This window comes from Phoxinus phoxinus (assembly GCF_949152265.1).
Source record: "Phoxinus phoxinus genome assembly, chromosome: 25".
NCBI classification, from domain to species: domain Eukaryota; kingdom Metazoa; phylum Chordata; class Actinopteri; order Cypriniformes; family Leuciscidae; genus Phoxinus; species Phoxinus phoxinus.
The window spans coordinates 24,818,423-24,827,623 of record NC_136900.1 but is presented as its reverse complement, the minus strand read 5'-3'; the positions used below and the strand labels follow the sequence as shown (position 1 = coordinate 24,827,623).

The 9,201-nt window shown below is 37.8% G+C and overlaps 1 protein-coding gene across 2 annotated transcripts in view; it reads left to right on the top strand.

Moving 5' to 3' along the window:
* The window catches only part of tmem117 (transmembrane protein 117), a 73,315-nt gene extending 70,968 nt beyond the window's left edge, over positions 1 to 2,347 (top strand). For both annotated transcript variants that reach the window (XM_079604678.1, XM_079604679.1), the window contains exon 8: positions 1 to 2,347. This exon is cut by the window's left edge and continues 1,065 nt beyond it. The gene's annotated coding sequence lies outside the window, so the exon portion shown is untranslated.
* Positions 2,348 to 9,201: the final 6,854 nt, after the last annotated feature.

Here is a 9,201-nt window from a genome sequence, read left to right as displayed (position 1 = left end):
GAAATCCAAACGTTCCCGTATCATCCATCGACCTGCAAAGTTCTGGATAAATTGAGAATTACGTGTTTTTTTAGTTTTAGTTTTTTATTATTTCAAATAAAGATTAAAATTCTCCCACGATTCTGAACAGACAACTAAAGAGAAAACTAACATTGAATTTACTAGACGTTCTGAACAAATTTTTTAAATTTTCATAAATACTTAATTTGTTTCATTACTGGATGAATCTGCTTTTTTGAACGAATCTCTTGAATGAATGATTTAATAACAAATACATTTTTTAACAGTCACTTGTCGCCACCTACTGGTGTAACGATGTAATTGATACAATCGTTATTTAAATCGCCACGTTACTGTCGATAGGTGATTTGCTCTATTTTGATCGCTTCCTTAGTGTTTATATCCGAACTATAAACTTTTATTCCGATACTTCTGTGATCAATTGAATATTTGTTTCATGGAAATAATGACACTGCGTGCTTGAAGAGACTAGATAGATACCAGATTTTAATTTTCCAGTGTGATTTTGTCAAAGATTTAATAGACACTAGCAAATCGATGTGATTTAGGAATGAGATTGCGTGGGTTTTTGAATCGAGCTCACTTTTTATTTATTTTTTATTTTTTTACGATTAATCGTGCAGCTCTAAAACGAACCAATTCAAATCAAAAACAAATACTCTCTGCTCATGTAATCCGTATAAAGCTGCATTTCTCTATATATATTGCGGAGATGGCGAGTCAGCATCGTCGACTTCAACTGACTCAGAAAACACTAATTTATTAATAAATCATTAAAATTGCTAATTTACGACACACTCATAATCAGTGTTGGGGAAAGTTACTTTTAAAAGTAATACATTACAATATTGCGTTACTCCCTTAAAAAGTAACTAATTGCATTACTTAGTTACTTTTTTAGAAAAGTAATGCGTTACGTTACTTTTGCGTTACTTTTTTCCCCACCTGGGCTGGGCTTGTTTTTTTTATAACACAAAAGTTATATTTCTGGGCAAATGTAAAGATCCTTTCACAGCAAAAGTGAAATAATAATCCTCCGGCTGAAGGACATGTGTACAGTAGAGGAAAGCACACAAGCAAACCTTTCTATCCATCTACAGTCATTTCTGCTTATTAAACTGAATCATCGAAGGTCAGAAGCAAGTACATTGGTCAATAAAGTGAGATTAAATACATAACAATTATGTTTTATATAACATATTTAGTTATTTGGAGGTTTGCATAGTATTCTGATTCTGCATTTCACTGATTTTATTCATTTTGAGGAATATTGAATATTTTTTGTGCACGTGAGATGAGTAAATGCTCACTTTTAGTCTAGAACTACAATAAACATCATGTACACACACACACACACACACACACACACACACACACACACACACACACACACACGCCTCTGCACTTTGATTTGTCTCAACATGAGGACAGGAGAGCTGTCAGTCAATAAATGGGAAAACAAAGTAACTCAGATATTTTGTTGTAAATTTTAAAAGTAATGCGTTACTTTACTAGTTACTTGATAAAGTAATCTGATTACGTAACTGCATTTCCCCAACACTGATAATAATCATTATGGTTTGCATCAAGCTTTATGTGTGCTCTTGAGCGTGGGATATGCTATATATTACGCCTATATATATATATATTAGGCTCATTATGGTTCAGTATATATTTAAGTAATTAAATGAATATTAATCGTGCGATTAGTTGACCAATGGCAAGTCGGGGGCAGCCCTACGACTGATGCGCTAGTTTTGAAACTCTTCCATGAGATTTCTATTTTTTTTATGGATACTTTCAGCGCTCTTGCACATGGCACCAATTTTTTGAACTCAAACTTTCAAACGTTCCTCAAAGCGTCCCTCGAGGACGTCGGTCTATGGTGCTGGATGTTTGTTTGTTTTGTACGTGTTTTTATGTGATTCGCCCGTGCCTACATGGATAAAATGCTGTCCTCACAGTGAACGCATGGCATGATGGTCATGAAAACACTTAATGAACACCTAAAGCTGTGCCTTCATGAACAAACCTGCGCGTGGGACGTTGCTTCATGTCTAATCATTGAACTATTTATCAGTTATTTAAACACCAAACTGCTGTGCCACCAAATATATCTTCACATGCATGTGTTGGGAAATCTGATTGGATTGATTCAGCCAAAGTAATGCCATCTCAAACGCCGATTGCTTTGTCTTTTATACTCGTGTTGTTTTGAAATCTTGCTTTGACCATGTTCGTCCGGCGTGTGTTTTTTGCTTCTCTTAAAATGTTTGGATGGAAAATATCCACATCAAACCCTGTTATCAATAAAGACCTTCTTTTGACACGCAGGTACCATGTTATTTCACAGGTTGGATGTTATCGGTGGAAATGGTTCTTCTCGTATCGAGACGCTTCAAAAGCGGCGACTGCTGGCGGTCCACTGTGACCTTGTTGCTAAGCAACGCCTGCATCCGGTGTCGATCCGGTTCTGCAGAAAGTGGCAATCAAACCCATTTATAGGAACATTGGGTAAACAGCCATTAGGCACCATTACGGGTCAAAACACAAGGGTTATAAAAGGATTTTCTCACGACTGGTGATTTATTAACGCTTCCAGAATCTCCATATGTGGCCACTCTCAAGTTTCACGTTTCTTTTGAAAACATTTCACTTAATAACAGATCCGATTATTTCTTTTTTGTGTTTGTCGAATGGCTTTTTAAAGTGTTGCACTCTGACATGATTATTCTCAATCTTTTCTTTACAATCGCTGTAAACCTGAAATTTCTTGCTGCGTTTGTGCGACTTTCGCCACACAACACATTTCTAATCTCCTGTTCCGGGAATCCGGACCTCGCTGGACTTATGTTGTTGCTGTGGATAATAAAACCTCAGTGTGTCACGTTGCACTGCAAAAAAAAAAAAAAATGATGTTGGGTTAACTTAAAAAAGTAAGTTAACAGGTTGCCTTACAATTTTGAGTTCATTGAAAATAACATTTATAGTTAACTTAATACGATGAAGTATAGGGCTGGGCAAAAAAAAAAGATTTTTCGATTTTAAAATGTGGTCGATTCAAAATCGATTCTCAAAGGCCAAAAATCTATTTTTTTCCATATATTTATACCTATAAAGCCAGTATTGGTTTTCCTACAGTGTTCATATACACTGTAAAAAAAGATTAGTTGACTCAACTTAATTAAGTCAAGTCATCTTGTTGCTTTGACCGAGTTAATTCGAGTCAACTTATAGTCAAGTTTATTACACTTCAAAACACGAATTGATGCATAAACTTGACACTATAAGTTGACTCAAATTATCTCGGTCAAAGCAACAAGATGACTTGACTTAGTTAAGTTGGGAGCCTCCATGTTACAGATAATGCTCTGAGATTTTATGTTAGTTTTCTCTTAAACATAAAATAACCTGATCCTGATTGATCAAGGCATGCGACTGATCTGACTTGTCTAATTTTCAGCATCAATTTTTCATCTTGCATCAAAATCCTGTCTATTCATTGTATGCATATGAAGTTGGGTTTTAATGTACCCAAGAGTACCTAAAATAAAAAGAGTTTAATATACAGGTTCCTGGCTCTATTTCTTTTTATTAATTAACCACTCGTAAACTTATGTTCACCGTTTATAAATAAATAAATATAGGATTTGTATTAAATCTATATTCATTGAGTCGAATCGAAATCGAATCGAATTAGAACATCTGAATCGATACCCAGCCCTAATGAAGTATGTTGGTTTAATAAATAGAAACTCAAAATATTACGTTATCTGAACCAAAATAATTATCCAATTTGATTTGACAAAAGATAAAAAGTTGTGATAAATCATGAAAATATTTTTTTACAGTCTCCTCATCATCCTTGACTAAGTACACCACTAACTTTCAATATTTGTGATTATGGAGAGAAATTAACTATTGATTTATGTGCCGTGCACAGACAGACATGTAATACTGTATTAGCAGAGCAGAACATAAATGAACCCTGATAACCTCCAGCTGAAGAGTGCAAGTAACCGTCTCCTTTAGGGAACGCTCACACGTGTTCCTCGTGAAGAAAGCCCAATAATAAGCCATAATATAAGGAGAGTTCGTGTGTGTTTGCAGACGAACAGGTGCATCTTACATGCTTTCTTCTTCAGTTACGAAATCATTTGATGTGTTGCGCTAATGGAGCTTCATTTTAATCACCTCATTTACATGCACAGCAAAATTCTTATTAATATTGGATTAATCTAAACATGTTTTTCACAATAAAAGGAACATGATACAAATCAATACAAATTCTGCTCACAATGTTCCAAATCTGGTGTGAAAATACCGAAAACATCAGGGTTGCCAAGTCTGCGAAATTGGGCTAATTTGATGACTTGAAATGCTAGCATTGAAATATTTTATATTCTACCAGTGATAAATGTGCTATATGCTCAGTTTTGTGATCACTACAGTAATGAATATGAGTGTGACGATGCCCTCATGTCACGATTCGACACATATCCCGATACTGAACTCACGATATGATATTATTGCGATACTCGAGACGTATGATAAAAGGTTAACAAAAAATTAACTGCTGATTAAAATGCTAAATTTTGGTTTTACATTGTGTGAGTAAATGAATATTCTTGGACTTATAGGACAATAGAGACACCAGAATAACAATATTCATGATCCTGAAGCTGAAAACACAGAATTATTGTAGATGAATATGCTCGATCTCTGTCACTCACTAGATATATTTACAATAATGTCAGCCACTGTTTACTGTAACATCAGAGATCTGGCATTATCAGGACACACACATATCCCCCCAGTGCATTATTATACATTATATTCAACATTATATACAGTAGTTTAATGTAGAACTGACACTAAAACTCTGAAAACTTGAATTTTTTCTCACACAGTCATTTTTACTTTGGGTGAATTACACTTTCCACGATACATATTGTTGCAGTTTTGTATTGCGATATATTGTGACACACCCCTACAATATAGTGGTGTTGTTTTCTCATTTTCTTTTACTTTAAACTGTATATTTTGGGTATGGGAATGACATATTTTGAGTTGTGATATTTGGGATGTGGTCATTGGGCTATTTTTGCAACCCTGAAAATTGGTTTGGAACAACATGAAGAAGAGTAAATAATATTTTTTCATGAGATTTTTGTTTTTAAACCAGAATATATATGTTTTTCGGACGCCGCTGTGTGCATGCAAACATGGTTAGTGAGGATATCACTTGAAATTGAGATGTATAGGCCCTAGTTGTTCGTCTGATGCTTCTTCTTCCTCGAGAGCCAGACGTCGACTTCATCTGCACCGTGAACTTGAGATCTGGCAGAAAACCTTCAGCTCTTAGATTGAGTCGTGCTCGCTGAGGCTGTTTCCAGCAGATCGCCTGTCATGTCAGGCCTGACGAGATCACAGCTCGGCAAACTCAAACTCCTGACGTGTGCCGGCAGAGATGGAGACCTCCTCTGTCAGACTTCCATCACGACGCTCCTGAGGCGCGACTGGGAATGTTAGCATGTCAGTTGTGGTGTTTCAGGACGACGGGAAGCTTATAAATTGGAATTTCAGCGCTAGACATGCGACAGGAGCGACACGGCAAATCCCCGTACGAAACCAGTCAATGTTTTTTTTCAGAGAAAACCCAGGAGCCGTAATTTCCCAGTCTCCTTCCGTTCGATTAGCTTTTCCAGAGAGAGAAAATGTCCATTTTTATCAAGCGTGCTGCAGGGAAAGTCAGGAGAATATCACCCCGTCCTTGAGAAGCGCGTTAATGAGCGGCTACACGGCTAAAGCCCGTTAACTCTCTAACGGCGATACTCCAAATTAATATAAGTAAAATAAATATTAATATATTAATATATAAATATTAATATAAATAAATAAAAGTAGACGACAGTGTTCCCTCAACAGCAGCTGCAGACTGAAGATAACTTCAGCACGGACTTCGGGAGCTGATAAGATATCACACACACTACTGTTTATTACGAGAAACACTGAAGAACGTTTCTCTCACACAAGTTTCAAGAGTGAGTAAACCATCATCCTCGTGTGCAATCAGTATCTGTTGGAAAAAAGAGTGAGGCCTGTTGACTAGTACTACAGGTTAGTCATCTTTTCCCTTTAAAGTCCCCTTGTAGTCAATCATTTTATCCCTTTAAGAGGTGGTTGAATATGATTTGACTTTTCTAACTGTAGTTAGTGTGTAATGTTGCTGTTTGATCATAAACAACATCTGCAAAGTTACAACGCTCAAAGTTCAGAGCAAAGGGAGATATTTGCTTTTAAATAAATCGCTTTTTAAGGACTAGGGGAGAGCGGGGCACAACCTAACGCATTTTGGTTTTGGCTCAATTATTTAAAAAATAATTAGGTTAGATTAATTATTTTTTTTACACAAGAAACATACACATCTCTGCTACAAATGAACACTTAAAGTTTTTTTCTATGACCTTCCATTTTCGTACAGTTGCACTGAAAGTGACAGAAGTGCAAATGTTACAACTTACCCCATATGCGGGGTTAGTTGTAACAGACAGAGGGGTTAGTTGTAACACTTGTAGTTGTAACACACATAATTCAGTACTATTTTATCTGTATAGTTTGATATTGTTTGTACATCTGTATAGATAGATATCCATACATCCATCCCTCATCCAATCATCCTTCTATTATGGATCAATATCACGGATAGAGATATAGGAAAGGGCTGAACAGTTTTGCATGCAAAATTATTATTATTATTAATAGTAACAGTAATAATAATAAAAACAAGCTTAAAATCACATTTTAAAGTGTTTATTACATGAAAACAGGCAATATTTTTAATAAATAAACAAGTGATCAATATAGTAAACAAATCCCATAGCCTACAATGTTGTGAACACTTGGCGGCTTAGTTGTAACACTGTGCTACAACTAACCCCGCTGTGTAAAAAATATTTTAAACCTAGCTAACAGTTGCTAGGAGTTGCTGACATGTTTCAAAATGGTGCCATGTTTTAGCCAACAAGACAGTGATTAAGGCAATATAAAGTTAGATTTGGTGACGTACACACACAACTCAGAAACAGAAAAATCCGTATGATGAAAAAAAATACTAACATGGTGTCAAAACACTCTTTGTCCCGTATCTTCAGAAAATATTACCAAAACTTTTCACAAATCCACGGGAGACCGTCTTCTGGCAGCGAGAGAAAAAGATCGTAAACACAACCCGCGTGACCCTGAGTAACTACATGAAAGGTCCGTGTTACATTTAGCCCCGCGTTAGGTTGTGCCCCGCGCTCCCCTACAACAAACGGCTGGTAGAGACTACACGACATTCCACACGGGTTAGTGACATCACTAACCCTAAAATTTACATAAACCCCGCCCCCTGAACACGATTTATAGATTATCAAGACAGAATATGCTAATCAATGACTTGAGAATATCTACACATAATCTACATAAACTCATCAACTAACCATTCAGAAATATGTTGTCACTTCTTCTTGAGTCTCTCCATCATTGTCTGACTTCGGTTTGAACATAAACATTGAAATTTCCAGTGTGTGTGTGTGTGTGTGTGTGAGGTAAAAGGACAAGAGCTCTTGAAGCTCCGCCCCCTGTGCCGGGAGCAGCGGCTCATTTGCATTTAAAGGGACAGACACAAAACTGGTGTGTTTTTGCTCACCCTCAAAAAGTGACAATTTGAACATATATAAAAATATCTGTGGGGTATTTTGAGCTAAAACTTCACACACACACTCTGGGGACATCCGAGACTTATTTTACATCGTGTGAAAAAGGCATTATACCACCCCTTTAAAACTCATCTTTGATCACCGATCAAAAAAATACATAGGCTATTTAAAAATGATTTCCTTGAAAACAAATCTTAAAATATATTGAATGTAGGCTAACTCTACAACCTTGAATCATTTAGTATACGCGTTTCTATGAATATGCAAATGAGCCCCGCCTCCACTCACTCGCTCAGAGATCCACTGGTTGACGATCACACGTTGATCTGATTGGTTACACAGTTCTATGAATATGCAAATGAGCCCCGCCTCCACTCACTCACTCAGAGATCCACTGGTTGACGGTCACACGTTGATCTGATTGGTTACAAGGTAGTGTGTGATGTCAGAAACACCAGCGATTTCAAACCGTGTTTTGAGACTGTCTTTGGTTCAAATTTTGCTCAAACGGGTGAAAAATATCCAACTGTGTCGGATACGGGAGCGGGTCGGGTCGGACACGGGGAAACGCGGGTCTAAACACGGGTTCAAACAGTCACGTGCAAATGTAAAAATAAATGCATATTTTTAGGAACACATCTACAAAACTATCCTCCAGGACAAGTTCGAAATTCATCGTTTACACAGAATGACAGTAGTGAAGTGGCAAGCGCGCACAGTGAGATGCGGCGCCTTGTGAAAGGTCCAAGTGATCTGAGGGCGCGCGCGCTTCCTGGTGTGTGACGTGTGCGCAGACTGGTGCATAGATGTATACACTAGATGTTGCCTTGGCTACGGCAGTTAATCATAGACAGTATATAAGATGGACACAGCGACCCCATAGACTTCAACGGAGAAAAGTGAAGCCCATTTGAAGCACTCACTTCCTGATCGCCAGGCGAACTGCGCAGGCTCAAACTGAGCTTGAACACGTGAGCAACGTGTCTGACAGCTGTCAGTCTTCTAGTAGCTGTGCGGAGAGAAATCTGAATCATTCCCTTCCGAATCTCGCAGAGACGGAGAGCGTGAGCATTAGCTGTCCATGAGCTAGCAGCGGGAGCAACTTTATCACTCTCTGTGGGCTTCTCCCTTGACTTTATCGGACTTAATGCCTCCACGTCCCCCCGATTGCCTACGAGCTTCTCCGCCGGTCTATACGGTAATTTCTCTACCGTGCGACAGAGAGTCGCGTGAGTTATGACGCAATCGTTAGCCTATTTTTACAAAAACGACTTCTACAGGGCCATAACGTAAGGTACAAGGTAATGGAGCCTTTTATACATTGTCGTGTTTCTTTAGAAATAAATAATGGACAAATGGAGTCTTTGGACGCCTCCGATGTAAAGTTATTCGCTGTCAAAGTGACGCAAAAATGAATGGGAGTCAATGGAATGCTAACAGCAGGTGAAGTTCTGCTACAATGGCGGCGCCCGCGGAG